We start from the raw sequence: 18132 nt of genomic DNA on the forward strand, positions 1-18132 counted from the left end.
CCTTCTCCTTTTCTTTATTTCCTGAGTGATGGTTGAGTATCTGCTTCAATACAAAAGCTGATGTGCCATGCTCTGGAGAGAAACACCTTCTTCTTTTATTGTATTGATTGATATATATCGATGTTGATGCCTTTCCTAATCGCTCCGTTTTCTCTTTTTGCCTCCTTTATGTTGCTTGATTTGCACTATACTTGGAACATAAGAGCACACACGTGGCAAACAGTCTTCGTCTGCGGGTTCTCCTAGCTTCAATTTCCTCAAGCATCCAGCTTCTCCAATAAAAATAATATGGGTTTAATTTTCCCGAGTATTGTTTCTATGTTAAAAACCATAGCAACTTTCTTCTCCTCGTCAATGAATAAAGTCGAACATAAATACATATGGCGAAGATATTGCATATTCACTGTAAAGAAATGGCTCCACGACACATTTTTGGCATCAGTCTTAGTCGTAATCCATATATCAACCTCAAGAAATGTTGTGTCCCTTGTCTGAAATAAAGCCCCAATCTTCTCTTCTCTAACCGAAGATAGTGACACAAACCGTGAACCTCGAGACTTCAACGGCAAAGGCGGAAGCGGTCCGAAGCTCTCTTTTGTAAAATCAAAACAGATCATATTTATATGATCAACTATTTTGGTGGCGTTCCGTTCTACAGCACGCCAGTAAGTGTTTCCCTTGAGAGAAAAGCCACGTTGAGATACTATACACCAGTTTGAAACCACATCGAGAGTAGTCCATAAATCAGTGTCAAAATCGTAGATTTCATATAGTGAAGCGTTGTTATTTATGTTAAAACTGAAATCATTTATAAACCTCAAGATTTTGGGGCTGTTATTTTTGTAGCCAAAAGCATAATTGTAAACATATCGTCCTTTCCATTCACTTCCAAGGTAATAGGTTCTGGTTTGGATCCACCTTGTTTGCCCCAAATACGGATTCCAAACCACAATCTTAGTATCATCGTCTTTCAAGATGCATAACAATAAACCCTCACAATGAAAGACTTGAGATATTTTGACTTTTTTTGAATCGTCTAGGCAAGTAAGTTTACGTAGAGACTGTATAGCTGGATTCCGATTGACGGTGATTCCCATTACATAAACATTGTAATCCATCATCACGACCATCCGAGTCTCCCCTAATTAACTTCCTTGTTGCTGCTTCTTCTTTGTCAATGTGCGCGCATCTCCGTAAAGCTCCGGCTTTTGAATAAAGCGTTCCAGTTTTTGCAAGTTAATCACACCGCTCTCATGTATTTCCAAGGAACCCTAGAGACAATATCCTCTACCAAATCATTTGGAAGATTTGACATAGCCGTCGTCGTCGTCATTGTTTCAAGTGTAATCAAAGGACCTTCAGAAACCTTTTGCGACTTTTAAGGTTGTAGAACAAGAAAGAAGAAAACCTAAAATGAAGCTGGGCCAATTGAAAGGCTTCAGAATCTAGTCGGGCTTTTCACACATTTCTCTTTTAGCCAATCAAGAGGGACAAACTCACGTATACGCACTTGTGCTATTGAGTACATGTTCTCTAAATAATATATAGGCTCTATATTTTAAATTTAAGACACACAAAATTCTATACATCTTAAGAACTATTGTTGTCTACCAAAACAAAACTTAAGAACTAATGTTTTTTAATATATAAATTCCCTTTAAAATGCTCATTTTCCCACAACAATACTAAGTTCGATTCTCTTCCTCTACCGTTAAATTGTTTTCTTTTTATTATTTAAAACTAGATTTTAACCTGCGGTACACCGCGGAACCATTTTTTAAAAAATGATAACATTTTAACTTTTTTTTATTTTTTATATTTTAGTTTGTTTTGTTTAATTAAATAATAATTTTGTTTGGATTGTCAATTATTAGAACAATAATAGGGGATATAAATACATAAATATGTAATTTATAAGCTATTGTCAGATTAAGTAACAATTTTACCAATGATTTAATTGTTTTACAAAATTTTAGTTAAATTACTCTGATTTAATATGTCTAATATTCTTATATTAGTGGTATTGACCAAATAATTAAAAGAAAATTTAACACGTGTTTCAAAACCGAATTAATAATATTTTATATTTATACTAATGTTCATTCAAACCGTCATGTTAATAACATGTCCCGCTATATAACAACAAACCGTCATATTAGTGGTTTAACCCGTGTTTCAAAACCGTCTTATTAGTGGTTTTGGTTGTGTGTTGTGTTTCGTTCGTGAAGTTGATATTTATACATGGAAAATGTTTGATGAGCTAGGAGTTTACGATCCGTAGTAATAAAAGAGAGATTTTAGTGTTTTCCTATTTGAGTTGATAACATTATCGCAGAATAATATTCAGTTTCTTAACACCGTATATATTATATTAAATATTTTTCTTGATGCTAAAATTAAATATACCTGATTATTGAGTTTCTAAAGTTGGGTTCTCGTTTTTATGAACTTTATTAATTGTATAACAATTATTGCTATTGTAATCATTTGTTACTCAAACTCGGCTATGTCATTTAAATTTAAGAGATCATACAGTCTCTAAAGATATACTCTCTCTGTCCCTGATAGATTGATGTTTAAACATTATCATACATATTAAGAAAAAGTTTAACTTTTATTTGTAAATTAATTTCTAATTATTTTTTTTGGAAGAGAGAGAAAATATAAATTATTAGATAAATGTCACATATGAAAAAGCATAAAGTAGAAAAACTATTTTAAAATTTTAATATACAACATAAATCTTTTAGAGACAAAAACAAATCCTAGAACATCAATCTATTAGAGACAGAGAGAGTATTAAAATAGGTTTGGAGATTTTTATGGGATTAAAAATTTAATGCGTAAAGTTGTTTTTAGAAAAATCGAAATGTATAGATGTTGTCAAGCTATTTATGGCAATAAATGTATCAAATGAGTTTCCAGGAATTGTTATTTTAGGAAAATAGTTAGAGATTAATGTTGTAAATAAAACAAATTAAATAACCAAAACTTCAAGGGCATAACACAAAATGTACTTCAAAAATAATAATATAGATATATCAACTATTATTAAATAATGCAAATTCATGAAAAGAGTTTTTCTATAAATTATGTTTATAATATTTTCTATTTACAATTTTAGAAAATAGCATGGAATATTTATAGAAATATTAAAATCTTGTAACCAAATGGTGATTAAGATACCAATAAATCGTTTTCTTGTTAATTATTTATAAATTATACCAACTATTATTACTTTATTCAAATTAATGAGATATACTATATATTAATTACATATATCAAATAATTTTTACAACAAAAAAAACAAAAGTAAAAAAGCAATGTCAATAAAATATTATGTATTTTATTTTAGACAAACAAGTAACGAAATCTTAATCATATTTTTTCTTATTTTAAATAAATTTATATTTGCACCAGTTAATTTTTTCATTAATTTAATATAGTAAATTTAAAACTACACCCAAATAAATCATATTTCTATAATACAAATAAAATTAATTATGAGCTTATGACTTCAAAAATATATTTATTAAAAATAATTTATAAAAAATAAATCCACAACATAATACACATTCTCAATGATCTCATGTTAAACTTAAAATCATATATTCTTATAATTAAAAGAAGAGTACGTTTTTTTAAATGTCCGAAATGTTGGTTTTATTTACAGCAATTGCCACTCAATTATGCAAAAGAGAAAACATTTGTTGAAATTGAAAGGGGCAGTTTGGTGATAAAAGAAGTCTAATCCAATTATCCGACCCAATAAGCATAAGGTCCGCGTGTTTATCCGTTTGGCAAGTGGGACTCCGAGATTCTGTAAAAAAAAAAGAATCGATTACAGACATAAAATTGTTATTTGACCTAAACTACTTTTTTCTTCTTTCTATCGGCTTTGTTTTTTTTTCTTTTTCTACTTCATCTCTCGAGAATCTCTTCGTCTTCGTGTTGTGGCGGTGATTGCATGCATATTCCACCGGATGTAAGAGAAGATAGTGGGTGAGAGAAGATCATGGATAAGCTTCTTTCTGGGTTTGTAGATTAGAAGGTAAATCCAATTTATTTTTCATAGCCTGTTATTTGTAAGTTTTTTGGTTCACACTAATTGATATGATTTGATTATCCAGATTATAATTCATTTATAAACGTTGTGTCAGCCATCTTCTTTAGAACACTGTGGATCGAGCAACTGATTCAATAGGTTAAGATGAAACAGGAATGACGAGTGCTTCTAAAGTAATCATAGCAGACCACAAATGTTTCTTTTTTTGGATATTCTATTTAACTACTACTTCTTCTTCGTTTTATTGTTCATTTTGGATCATTGGGTGTATATCTGTTGACGGGTTGATGCATTCTAATATAGATAGAATATTGAATTTGATTGGTTTAGTATGATGGCTCATGTTTGAGTGTGAAAGTATTTGCAGGATTTTGTGACCAAATTTATATCCTCTGATCCAATCCATCCTCTGGTCCTCCAATAAGATGTGTATCCATATTAGTGAGGCAACAATTGTTTTAAAGGACTGTTTACACACAAAACAAACAATCATTATTTTACACCAAAGATGTAAGTTAAGAAGCTACAGTAGATTATGGTAAAGATTCATGTTTTTGATTTATAACGCGTTTAAATTTTTATTGATTTTGAAAAAAAAATATTTGGTTTGTTTCTTTTTTTAGGCAGATGATGACAAGTGTGAGTAAAACATCCTAAAAAAAACAGTAATGCTGACTTCTTCAGTGCCATGGTACAGTACGTGTCTAGAAAACATTGTGAGGTTTACCACAAAAATCATGTGATATAATTAGAGGATTTCTTGGGTGTTCATGATTATTTAATGAATTGATTGTTAAATACGAAAGCTCTTAAATTAGAGTCATTTGCAAACATATTATGTTCTTTGTGCTTATAGACTTTATAATTATTCAAATTACGAACATTAATCTATTTATATTGATATTGTATGTTCAGATTATGTACACACCCAAAATGAGTTTAATTACTTATATGACAGAGCAAATCTTGAGGATTTGAAAAATAATCATGTTGAGACAATAAGTAAGGAAAAATACTTTGAAATCATAAGTATTATTACCCAAGACAATAAAAGTATTTTAGAGATTACATGCATTATCTAGAAGATAAAATGCTTTGTGAAAATCTCACTGTTTGGCATGACCGGTTAAGACATTCTGGTTCCGTAGTGATGCGAAAGAGTAATCAGAAATTTCTGAAAAGATTCATTAGAGAACCTAAAGAGTTTTTCTAGTGTTATGTGTGCTGCTTTACAAAGCAAGCCGATTATATGGCTTTCACCGACCCCATGAATTTGGATAATGTCAATTTTCTGGTACGTATACAAAGTGATATTGTGGAATGATCATCCACTTTATATGTTTGTTATTAACTTGCAACATGGAGTTTGCGAGAGTATTTGGTTAATTGAAAATGGGGGTGAAACCATGCCAAGTAATTGACATAAATGACTCTATATGTCAAGTAATTCGCATCATGCCAACGAATAATCATGAGTACTTCCCATTACAATTGGTTTGGGTCAGAAACCATATATATCCCATCTAAATGTGTTATACATATTGAGTTGCTCCACCACAGTAATTAAAATGGGATATGAAAGAATGTTGGAAATATGTTGGATATAAATCTCTCTTGATGATTGAATATCTTGAGATGCAGATACTGTTGTTTCAGTGAGTCAGTCTTTCTAACATGAGGGGGAGAAAATAAACAGCTGGTAAATAAATATATTATAATAAATTATCTTGATCCTCGTACTAAGAAATGTGCGCTAGAAATTTAAAAAAATAATTTATTGGTAAAGTTTTCAAAGATGCTAAAAGCATACAAGAGCCATTTTCTGACATTGAGTGAAAAAGTCACATATACCAGCTATACTCCAATTAATGTCCTAGAAGGATAAGATCAACTGCTAGTAAGTTTAAAGATCGCATGAAGTGTGATAGACTTATGGTTCTAAATATAAGCATCCTCGGAAAAGAAAAGGAGCATAAATTAATATGGCACCGAGGAAGCAAAGAGTTATAAAAAATCTCTGGAAGAGATGTAGACATGAGTAAGAAAGAGATTCAGATACCTGAGAATCATAATGAAAGGAAATCTCAACAAGTTGAGTCGTGTCTAGAATGAAAAGGAACCAAAAAGCAAATCGACGTCGTAAATATGTTTGCATGCAGTGTTGCAGTTGATTATGTTATGGATAAAAATCGAGGATCATAATCCGCGGTTAATAGAAAAGTTTTATTGAAAAGTGTACACAAAGAATGATTGGTTAATCATTGAAAGAAGTAACTATTTGAGATAGTTCAGTCTCCTAAAGAGATATATGTTTGGACTTGTAGTCCTTACACTTGATAGTGTAAAATAAGTGAGACATAAGTGGATCTGTAATAAAGTATGTATAGTAGTACAATGATTCTCAGAAAATACTTATGAGAGATGTACTCTCTTTGGGTGGAAGCAACTATTTTATATCACTTATGAGTTTGACAATAAGAGCAAGACTTGATTCAGTCTATCGTTTAAATTTATTATATTGCTAGAAGCAATAATTTATAGTTCTCGAGAACATTGTAAGAGCGAGAAAAAAGTCTTGATGACTTTTGACACCTTTGGGGAGAAAATGGTGAGAGTTTATCTCTATGAGATAATTCTGAGTGTAGATCATTGTTGTTGATCTTAAGAATCTCATTGTGGGTTTAAAATAGACTGGGAACAAGCTAAGTGAATATCTTAAGGTTGTGTAAATCCGAGATTGAACACTATTGTAATTGTGTTCAAGAAATATTTTTAAGAAAGTTTGAGGATGTAGGCATTTGCTGAACCTCGTTAAAAGGAAAATTGTATGTCTCTTGTCTTTTCTGCACTTACAAGTGGTTCTTGTTAAGAGAAAGGTACAAGAACAAGTGTAAAGTATGTTGATAGAAGTACCTTACATATAAAATGGTCTTGAAGTACCATAATAAGAAGAAGAGTTGAAAGAGAAAGTTTTACAAGGAGATTATGAATAATAACTCCTATGTGTAAGATAATTGTTTGGAAGATTGTATGTAAAAGAATATTTGGGCTTAAAGATCAAATAGATCTTCTATATGATAGGGGTTCAAATGATTTGAAGTTCAATGACCCAGTAGAATATATGATGAATCATATGAGTTTGTACCTGAAAGCGCTGTTTATAACATTTCAGAAAAGATGATATATATGATCATAATGCATAACCTGAAGATGATGCTTTCAGGGGGGAAATATGATCATAAGCGTGGTTGTACTCTTATTCCCTTATCATGGTTTTTATCCCAATGAGTTTTTTCTAAAAAGGTTTATAATGAGACAACAAAAGAACACGCGAAAGATAAACAATTGAAGAGGAATATTATGATTCCAATAGTGAAAGACTATCATCTTCAAAGTCTTTTACATACGCTGATGAGACCATGAGAAACGAAGATAAAGATCAAGATAGTGACTTGCGAGACAAACAACCTACAGAAGAATGGTGATGTACATGTCCTACGAATTTATTCAAGTGAAGATTTGGCGAAAACCATCTACCAAGGCGTTTTCAACCACTACTTCAAGAAGTTATTTCATCAAATTGGATTGCGACATTTTGAAGATTTCAAGTGATGTACTCAAGAGGGGGAGTAAAAGCGCGCTGCACTCTTTTTCCCTTAACCATGGTTTTTTCCACTGGATTTTCATGGTAAGGTTTTTAACAAGGCAACATCTTATCTGCGTATTTGGGACTATATATTTATAATGGACATCCAAGGGGGAGTGTTATAAATAATTATATTGTTGTATGGATGCCCATTAATGTAAATTCTACACCCTAATATTGTATCTCTATATATATATTGTATCCTATACAATAGAGAATAACACAAGAGAACAATTCCCTAAACCTTTGTTCTCAACAGGATTAATTTTCTAAGTATAATACGAAATTCTTCCAATAGAGCTAAATTCAATATGAAGGAATTTTTTTTCCCGCAAATCAAATATATTGGTTAACAAACTCAATATGAAGGAATTAAATAGTTAAAAATGACACAAATATTTAAATTGATATGTAAAAGAAACAACATAATATTTAAAATGACTAAATGGTACATATTACATATAATAATACTTATAAATCAGAATACGAAACTAGCAGAGGAATGATGAGGATGATTATAACAGTAAGTGAAAATGATTTGGTCATCATTAAAGATATAAATTAATTAATAATTTTTCAAAAATTGATAGTTTTTTTTGTCATAAAAATTGAAATTTGTTTGATAATGAAAAAGAAAGAAGAAAGTGAACACACATATATATAGAGAGAGAGAGAGTTGAACGTATCATACGCTATAATTAACTTATATATTTTTAGAAATAAAAGCATGAGACTCGCTCTTTTTGACAAAACTATTTCCCGATATATATGTAAACCACTGATTTTTTTTTTGTCAATAACTTTAATAGATTATCTCAAATAAGGTAATGATGAGAAATATTATTTACATGTGTGATAAACTGTGGTACGATGTGAACAATTCATGCTAATTAATCTGTTTATACATTAGCGCTACCAGCAACAAAAGATAAAGAAACAAAATATGTATTTAATTGTGAGAATATGCATATCAGAAATATATACAATTAGCAAAAACAAATTTGTAAAAATAAAAAACAAATGAAGAAAGAAACAAGTAAAACATATTTTCAAATAACAATATATTGACTGATGTATATGTCAGGCGTAGGATTAAATAGGTTAATTGACCAATAAAAATCATACCGATTGAAACTTTTTTTTTTTTTTTTTGGAAAAAAACCAAAATGATAAGTATTATATTATCTCAGTCGACACCTAGATGACTGCCTATATTTGCATATATTTTTCTAATCTGACCGAGATCGCAGCAGTCATGAACTTGGGCAGTCATGAAAGTAAACTGCATAAACCAATTTCTTTTGAACATGATCATGGAAAATTAATTGATATTGTGTCACATTTAGGTGAAAATAGGCAACCATAAGAGATCTTTGCGAATTTTATCCAATTACAGACGACAGTTTATTTGCAAGGTTGGTTGAAGCCCCACCACATGGCCACATATTCCAGACGAAAAGACTATCATCAGAGATTAGACTATGGCGACCTTTTTGTGTCATTGTGATCCCATCACTCGGTAGAGATTGAGATTGATGTGTTTCTTAGACTCTTAGTAGTTGTAGAGAGCTTAGCTTGCCTATTTACTTCCATATAGTTTCATTCCGATATGTTTCATATGACACCCACCTTTAGAGCATTAGCCACTATGACTGATTGCAATTATTATCATGTTATTCGCAATCCTTTTACAACGTATGTTATACCAACCAAAAAACAAGCCGATGCTATTTACTAACATAAAACCAAGCTGATGATATTTACTTAATTTTGTTCCAGAATTGTGCTATATACTTGCCTATACTCTCATTTAGCCAGCCGATGCTATTTACTAACATAAAACCAAGCTGATGATATTTACTTAATTTTATTCCAGAATTGTGCTATATACTAATATCATCCTATTTTTTACCCTTAATTTCCTTTTCTAGATATTTTTTATGTTTGTTTATGGACCTTTAACAAATAGATTATCTAAGTACAGTAATCATTAATTAACATATATATCAAATATAAGTATTTATTTTTAATTAATAATCTTACTACATATTATAAAAAATCTAAAGTTCATTAATATTGCAATTTTAAAAAAAAACCAATAAATTAAAATCATTTTAATAATAATACCATAATATATATTGACCATAGTTGTTCAATTTCTATCTTGGATTATGCTATAATTTTCCAAATAATGAGTTTGAAATAAAATTTTAGCATAAAAAGTCCTCCTTCTGTTTTACAAATAGTGTCATTTTGACACATTTCACACAAAATAATAAATGTTTGAATTATACATGTTTGCCCCTATTTAATAAGTGGTTAATGATTTAAATTGAATGAAAAATAGTTTTGGGTTTAGAAAGTAAAAAAAAAAAAATAGTATTAATAAGCACATTGGACATGTAGAATGACACTCTTTGTGAAACATTTTTTTTTTTAAATGACACTCTTTGTGAAATAGAGAGAGAGTAAATAATAACATTGAAGTTGTTTTAAAAACCCCGCCTAGCACCGATTATATCCCGTAAAATCGCTAGGCCCACCCTCTCCGTCTTGGTTAATGACTAATCCCTACCTAGCATCGATTATCTAATTATGTCTGTCTAATTTGATTAAAACCCGTTTAATCCGATTACTTTTTTGTATACCGGTTATTTTTTGAGCCAATGAATTATTATTTTGTTATTTCTACATTTAATTTAAGAGTTTGTGATGTTTTACAATAACTAACGTACAAACTTATAATGAAAATCATAAAATTTTATTTTAAAATTATGTTTTTATGTATTTACCATAATTCTAAAGACAATACTATAAATTTATATTTTATTTGATGTTTTATTTTATCATAAATATAATTATACATATATTTAGTACTATATACTATTATTTATTATTAACTTAATAAAATAACCCTAAAACTAGTCTCCGATTAATCCTCGTTTAATCTTCGATTTTCTCGCTAGGCGCTAGGCCCATCCCGACCGCCTGACTAGCGCCTAGCGATTTCTAAAACATAATACAATATAAGTTATTTAATATTAATTTAAATAGGTAAAGAATGTGTTTTATATATAAGATGGAAATGTAATTTAATGTGAATATTAGAAACTAGCTCATATTACCAAAAACACTTGTTCAAAAGTCAAGCATAGTGATTTTATATCAACATTTTGCAACTTGATTTGTTTGTTCTCTACGGAGAAATGAATATTCTTAACATACCCAACAAATTAGAGCTGAAGTGATCTGATGACAGTTGAATGTTCTCTAAAAATGTCAACTTAGGGCATCTCCAACCCACCTTTATATTTGTTTTTTAACTCTATTTTAGAGTAAAATCTACTCCAACCCATCTCTATTTCTACCTCTATAATAGAGATCTCTATTTTTTCCTTTATATACAGAGGAACTCTATTTTTTCCTCTATAATAGAGTTGAACTTTTTTATTTATAAAATGGTCCTTGAACTTTTAACACTTTTATATTTATGATCAAAATAATTAAAATATATATTTAAATAGTCTAATTCCTATGTTTTATTATTTTAAATGATGCAATGTATTTCTTTTAATAAATGTGATATTTAAATAATATTTATGAATATTAAAAATATAAATAATATCATAATTTTATGAAAGTTTTATAAAATAAATGGGTTAGTTTGCAAATTTTATAAGTAAAATAAAAAAAGAATCTCTATAGAATATTCTTTTTTAGAGGAAAAAATAGAAGTATTCATTAGAGCAAAAGTCACTTCTGTTATAAAGTTTTTCTATTTTAAAAGTAAAAATAGGGAAAACCATGGGAAATGGTCTTAACCAACCAAAACTGATTCATATAGTGCTCGTATAGAACAATAAATGGGAATAAACAAAATAATATTGCTAAAAGAAAACAAAGGGTAACTGAAAGACATATAAACTAGAATTGAGACTAATCAACTCTAATCTCGTTTCCTCCTTTCGCCACCTCTCTTGCTTCATTCCTTTATTATGTCTCAACATTTCATGAACATATATATCGATGTTGATGCCTTTGCTAATCGCTACGTTTTCTCTTTTTGCCTACTTTATGTTGCTTGATTTGCACTAATATACTTGGAACATAAGAGCACACACGTAGCAAACAGTCTTCGTCTGCGGGTTCTCCAAGCTTCAATTTCCTCAACCATCCAGTCTCTCCAATAAAAATAATATGGGTGTTCCCGAGTATTATTTCTATGTTAAAAACCATAGCAACTTTCTTCTACTCGTCAATGAAGAAAGTCGAACATAAATACATATGGCGAAGGTATTGCATATTCACTATAAAGAAATGGCTCCACGACACATTTTTGGCATCAATCTTAGTCGTAATCCATATATCAACCTCAAGAAATGTCGTGTACCTTGTCTGAAATAAAGCCCCAATCTTCTCTTCTCTAACCGAAGATAGTGACGCAAACCGTGAACCCCGAGACTTCAACGGCAAAGGCGGAAGCGGTCCGAAGCTATCTCTTGTAAAATCAAAACAGATTATATTTATATGATCAACTATTTTGGTGGCATTTCGTTCTACAGCACGCCAGTAAGTGTTTCCCTTGAGAGAAAGACCACGTTGAGATATTATACTTATACACCATTTTGAAGCCACATCGAGAGTAGTCCATAAATCAGTGTCAAAATCGTTGAGTTCATACACTAAAGCGTTGTTTTTGATGTCAGAACTGAAATCATCCATAAACCTCAAGATTTTGGGGTTGTTATTTTTGTAGCCGAAAGCGTAATTGTAAACATATCGTCCTTTCCATTCACTTCCAGGGTAATAGGTTCTGGTTTGTATCCACCTTGTTTGTCCCAAATACGGATTCCAAACCACAATCTTAGTATCATCGTCTTTGAAGATGCATAATAATAAACCCTTACAATGAAAGACTTGAAATATTTTGACTTGTTCTGAATCGTCTAGGCAAGTAAGTTTACATAGAGACTGTATAGATGGATTCTGATTGACGGTGATTCCTATTAGATAAACATTGTAATCCATCATCACGACCATCCGAGTCTCCCCTAACTCCCTTGTTGCTGCTTCTTCTTTGTCAATGTGCATCTTCGTAAAGCTACGGCTTTCAAACAAAGTGTTCCAGTTTTTGCAAGTTAATCTCACCACTCTCATGTATTTCCAAGGAACCCACAGACAATATCCTCTACCAAATCATTTGGAAGATTTGACATAGCCGTCGTCGTCGTCATTGTTTCAAGTGTAATCAAAGGACCTTTAGAAACCTTTTGCGACTCTTAAGGTTGTAGAGAACAAGAAAGAAGAAACCCTAAATGAAGCTGGGCAAATTGAAAGGCTTCAGAATCTAGTCGGGCTTTTTAGTAATGTTCAACGTAATAATTTGATACACTCAACTTCTATGTACATTTCTCTTTTAACCAATCAAAAGCATTGAATATATATATTTTTTAATTTATTTATTAATACGTAACTTTATAAAACGAATACGGATAAGATAATAAATAATTGCAGCACTCGCAGTGGCCAATGCTCTAATGGTGGGTGATAATAGGAAACATATCGGAATGAAACAATGGAAATTAATGGGCAAGCTAATTAAGCCCTCTACAACAACTAAGAGACACATCAATCTCTACCGATCTGAGTGATGGGATCACAATGACATAAAAACGTCGCCATAATCTAAATCTCTAATACAAAGGTCCACTGATGATAGTCTTCTCGTCTGGAATATGTGGCATGTGGGATGGGGGGCTTCAACAAACCTCACGAATAAATTGCGTCCGTATTTGGGTAAAATTGGCAAAGATCTTTTATGGTTGCTTATTTTAACCTAAATGTAACACTTAAAGAATTTGTTAAAAATGCCATTTTTGAGATAATTTTTTTCAAAAATACTTTTTTTGTCATTTTCATTTTTGACCTATTTACACAATTATAATATGTTAAATTAGCGTTTAGAATTTTTTTTTAGGATTGGATTTTCTGTTTTACATTTTAAGGTACAGTTTTAGGGGGTAGGGTTTTCACTAGTAAAAATGGTCTGCATTGTTACGGAAATATTAGTAGTTATAAGGTGTTATTTGTAGCTAAAATTTATTTGTTACATATTTGCGACAAAGTTATTTAGTAATTATTTGGTCGTAGCAAATATTTACATCATAGCAAATTGTCGCAATTTGCTACAATTTAGATACTAATGTAAACGTAGCTATTTACTACAAAATGTTACATTTTGCTGTAGGTATTTGCTACAGACTGCGTCTGAAATATACGTATCAATTTGATTCAAGAACCCACAATACAGTCGTCATTGATTTGCGACAGATAGCTACATCCCCAAGTGTCATAAACTTGTTACGATTTACTACACTATACTTGTGAGTTGTGACGAAAGGGTATGCGCATTTTACCATGCATTGTTATGACTCTTATTTTATGCAATTGTATAAAGCTAATAAATTTGGTGGAACCTGCTTAATTTGCAAAATATCCAATTTATATATAATAAACATCCACAAGATACACATCATTTCATAAAACAAACATTATTCACCCAGTCTCGAAAAAATACTTATAAACTATCATCCTTCTATATAATGATGGATACCAGACTCTTCATTCATGTTAATGTTCTCCTGATCTGAGGTCCTTGGCATGATTCAAACTTTCTCACAGAGCTTGGAACCCACTTCTCCAAAATCTGGAAGCTTCTTTTTTTGAGGAAATGATTCTGAGTATCACAAACCGATCCATGTTGGAAACTCCAAATAGTCAGACACTGCACAAACAAGAAAGATTATAAGTGTTTATAAGCAAGCTCTCACAAAGCAGATAAGTGGAAGTCTAAAAGTAAGGATTTAACTTTATCATCTATTTTTTTCAGCCTATAACCAACACACAAATGAATAAGACACTGAAACACTAACAGATTCCAAGAAATAAGAATCAAGCGAAGTGAAAAAAATATATAATTTCAGAACTAGATCATAGAGGCAAAGAGAGAAAACTAGTAATGGAGAAAAAAAAGACAAGACACTAGATGAATTGCTAGACATGAAAGTATTTCAGAAACCTGCACATTCAAGTAAATGTCAGACCAAATGCAGCAATACAAATTGGTAGGAAGCGGATTCTCTAGCCAAGAGTTTCAAGGTCTTGTTTAGTAACAGTAACACAATATAACAGCAAAAAAACTAACCTTGTGGCCTAGCATTTCTGGCTGACTGGCTCTCTTATCTCCTTTCTATACACAAAAAAAAAAATGAGAATAAAAACAACAGCTCAACGAAAACAAAGTTTGAGCAAGGGAGATTGAAAGAAGGGACAACAAAACTTGTCATCGGTTGTAATGGTCTTGTGAACAGCCTTCTTCTTTCTTATATGAGATTCAAAATGTTTAGAGAACATCCAAACATGAAAATGATAAACGAAAAATTCACAAAAAGACTTACTTCTCAAAACCTTCTTATTATCTTCTTACGCTTCTTGACTGCAAGAACATCTCCCTCTCTTGTCCTTACTTCAATCGTAGTAGAACCAATCTGCAACCAACTCATCAAAAACACCCCGAGGTTTAATGGATACACAACATAGCACAGTAACACGAGAATGGATTAAGAAAACCAAATAACAAGGTTTCAAAGTCCTCTTCAAAATAACTAAATAGTCAAGAAGAACAAAACAACCTTCAGTTCAGACTAACATCCAACTTTCAATTCAGACTAACATCCAAAGCTACGAACTTGGAGCTCGATTAATAACCAGAAGAACAGAACAACCTTACATTCAGACAAACATCAAAGCTAAGAATTTTTAAGCTCGATTAATAAAAAAAAAAAAAAATTGAGAGTAAGGAATAAAAGTAAACACCTGGTGGTGCACTTGGACGAATATGACGAACCTAAAACTCTTGATTGTTTCACACAATCTGAACCTCAACAGTCACGCTCACGGTCTCTCTCTCGCTCTCTGTCTCTATTCCTATCGCAATCTCGATCTCACCCCTATCACTCTCCCAGTCGCGGTCACGTACTCGGTCCCCATCTCAATCTCAGTCTCGATCTTTCCCCCAATTGGTGTTGTCTCCGTTGGCGTCTTCGGTCTCAGGCTTGGAGTTGACGGAATGGATGCGAAATGAGGCCCGCGACGAGCTTCACGGTGGAGTCTGTGGCGGAGTCAGTTTGGGGATTTTTTTTTTTTTTTTGGGTTCATTGTATAGAGAAGGGAAAGTATAGGGGCACTTAAAACTTTTTAGATTTGAGGCACAACCGCCCACAAACAATTTCCTCTTTGTTAAATAATATATTAACCACAAACTGTTACGCCTGCTCGTTCCTACAAATAAATTCGTAACAAAACTTGTAATAAATTAGCTACACATTTTATCTGTAGCTTTTCGTATTTATCTTGCGACGAATACTCACTAATTTGATACTAAATAAATAATCTAATATTTTGTCTCCATTGGTTACTTTTTGTGGGTAATTTTTGCTACAAAAATTTTCAGTAACATTACTACGTAACAATATAACCCATTTTTACCAGTGTTTGTATTTGGAATTTAGGGTTTAGAATTTAGTCATTTTGTATATAGAAAATGGATATTTTAAAAAATGGACAACATAAAAGGATATTTTTGAAAAGTGACATAGAAAAAAATAGTTTTGAAAATGCCCCGAATTTTTTTCATAATTATGTTCAAAATATTTTGGTGTTGTTATGTGATCAAAGGTCAATTAAACCCAATGTGTACTCCACCACGATCTAGTGGTATCATTGTAACACTTCTGGATCGAATCCACAGAGATCAAGCGATGCACTATGAAATTATATAGACCGAATATAGCTAAGGCAAAGAGAAAGTTTGTGTTTCAAGTAACCGATTAAAACAGAAAATAAATAAGGGTTTTGAAATCAAGGAGAGATATTGGGCGTAGGGAATCAGTTAGGGGATACAACCACAAATTTAGATGATAGATTGGGAAAGCATTATACACCGTTGTTGAACTCAAATCTCAATTATAAAGCTAACCTACTTCCGCAGCGTTAGCTAAACTATGCAAAGAAATAATTATACCCTAAACTTCTGTTTGAATCTAGCTAAACAAGCAAGCATTAAAGTCCAAGTTTGATTCGTTCACAAGGTGTCTCAACTTCAACTTCTGTTGGCTAAGGTCTACCTTGCTCACCTATATTTCTTTCAAGTGACTCAACAACACTTTCGGTGCCTCGATGAATTTAACATAAGATCTTAATCTATGTGATCAGTCTAGCTTAAGCATTAAGAACAACAATAGATGAAGAACAATAAGATCAACCACAAATCTAACAACCTAAGTTTAGAGAATCATAAACCCCTTTTTGAAACCCGAAACCCGAAACCCAATAGTAAAACTACTCAAACATAGAAGTAAAAGGACAGCAAATCAAAGATGTAGAAATCATAATTGAATTGCAAAGAGAAATAAAAGGGTTCATAATTCTTCTCGATAGGGTTAGAGAGGACAAGAGATCTTCTCCCAGAGCTTACAAGTACTCAAAAGCTGCGTAGAATAAAAGTTATGTTTCTAGAGGTCGATCCTTGTGCTTAAATAGTAAAATAAAACCCTAAAAGTCGGTTTAAAACGAAAAAGAAAAAGTTGCTTTGGGTATAGGACTGGTCGATCCCGAATGAGGACAGCCGATCTCGGATGCTTTTCTGCGTTTGCTCCAAATGCTAGCTTGTACAATCGGTCTTCAACCAACTTTAGCTCCAGATGCATGCTTTCATCCCCAAAACAAACAGTTTCCCTCCAAAGTGACCTAGAACCTGTACAGACTCACAAAAGACTAAAAAGACTCTAAAATGACACTTTGACTCAATAAAAGACTCAAAACAAATATAAAAACTATGGTTAAAACCTATAATATACAGACATATCATTATGCAGTTCACTTCTAGTATTGTTGGCAAAAATGAATCACATCAATTAACACACACACACACATATATATATATATATATAGTTATACATATCAAATATAAGTATTTAGTTTATAATACTACATATTACGATAATAAAAACTAAAAATCCTTAATATTTCAAATTAGTAAAATAACCAATAAAACTAATGTCATTTTATTAATAATATCACAATATATAAATTTTGACCATTGTTACAGTTTTCAAAATTATGTGTTTGAACTTTGAAATAAAGTGTTAGCTACAACATTAAATAATAGGTTATTTGATATTAATTTAAAATGGTAGAAATTGTGGTTATGCATTTTATTGTGTTTTATATGGAAGATGGTAATCTATATAATAATAACAATCTGAATAAATACAAACAACAGTTGCGACTTTTCGTGATACCTTTTCGTAATTTTTTTTTTAAAATTCAAACGGTTATATATGTTCATTGTAGAGTTATG

The 18132-nt window shown here is 31.3% G+C and overlaps 2 long non-coding RNA genes and 2 pseudogenes across 5 annotated transcripts; 1 reads left to right on the top strand and 3 right to left on the bottom strand.

The window, feature by feature from the left end:
• Positions 1-135: 135 nt before the first annotated feature.
• LOC104709640 (putative F-box protein At4g10740 pseudogene) lies at positions 136-1315 on the bottom strand (annotated as a pseudogene).
• Positions 1316-3819: 2504 nt separating this feature from the next.
• On the top strand, positions 3820-4933 carry LOC104707361 (uncharacterized). The gene is made up of 3 exons (XR_015563225.1): positions 3820-4051; positions 4434-4576; positions 4690-4933. It is a non-coding gene; the product is annotated as an uncharacterized LOC104707361 (long non-coding RNA).
• A 6820-nt stretch (positions 4934-11753) lies between these two features.
• LOC104709641 (putative F-box protein At4g10740 pseudogene) lies at positions 11754-12928 on the bottom strand (annotated as a pseudogene).
• A 1268-nt stretch (positions 12929-14196) lies between these two features.
• On the bottom strand, positions 14197-16052 carry LOC104707362 (uncharacterized). 4 transcript variants are annotated; one of them, XR_015563135.1, is made up of 5 exons: positions 15588-16052; positions 15170-15259; positions 15052-15089; positions 14917-14961; positions 14197-14496 (listed from the first exon to the last, which is right to left on the bottom strand). It is a non-coding gene; the product is annotated as an uncharacterized LOC104707362 (long non-coding RNA). The 4 variants fall into 4 exon arrangements; XR_015563134.1 differs by having other exon boundaries at positions 15052-15093; XR_015563133.1 differs by lacking the exon at positions 15052-15089 and adding an exon at positions 15404-15496.
• Between the last annotated feature and the right edge of the window lie 2080 nt (positions 16053-18132).

The sequence above is a fragment of the Camelina sativa genome, chromosome 8 (genome assembly GCF_030686135.1).
Source record: "Camelina sativa cultivar CO46 ecotype springtype chromosome 8, ASM3068613v1".
Taxonomy (NCBI): Eukaryota; Viridiplantae; Streptophyta; class Magnoliopsida; order Brassicales; family Brassicaceae; genus Camelina; species Camelina sativa.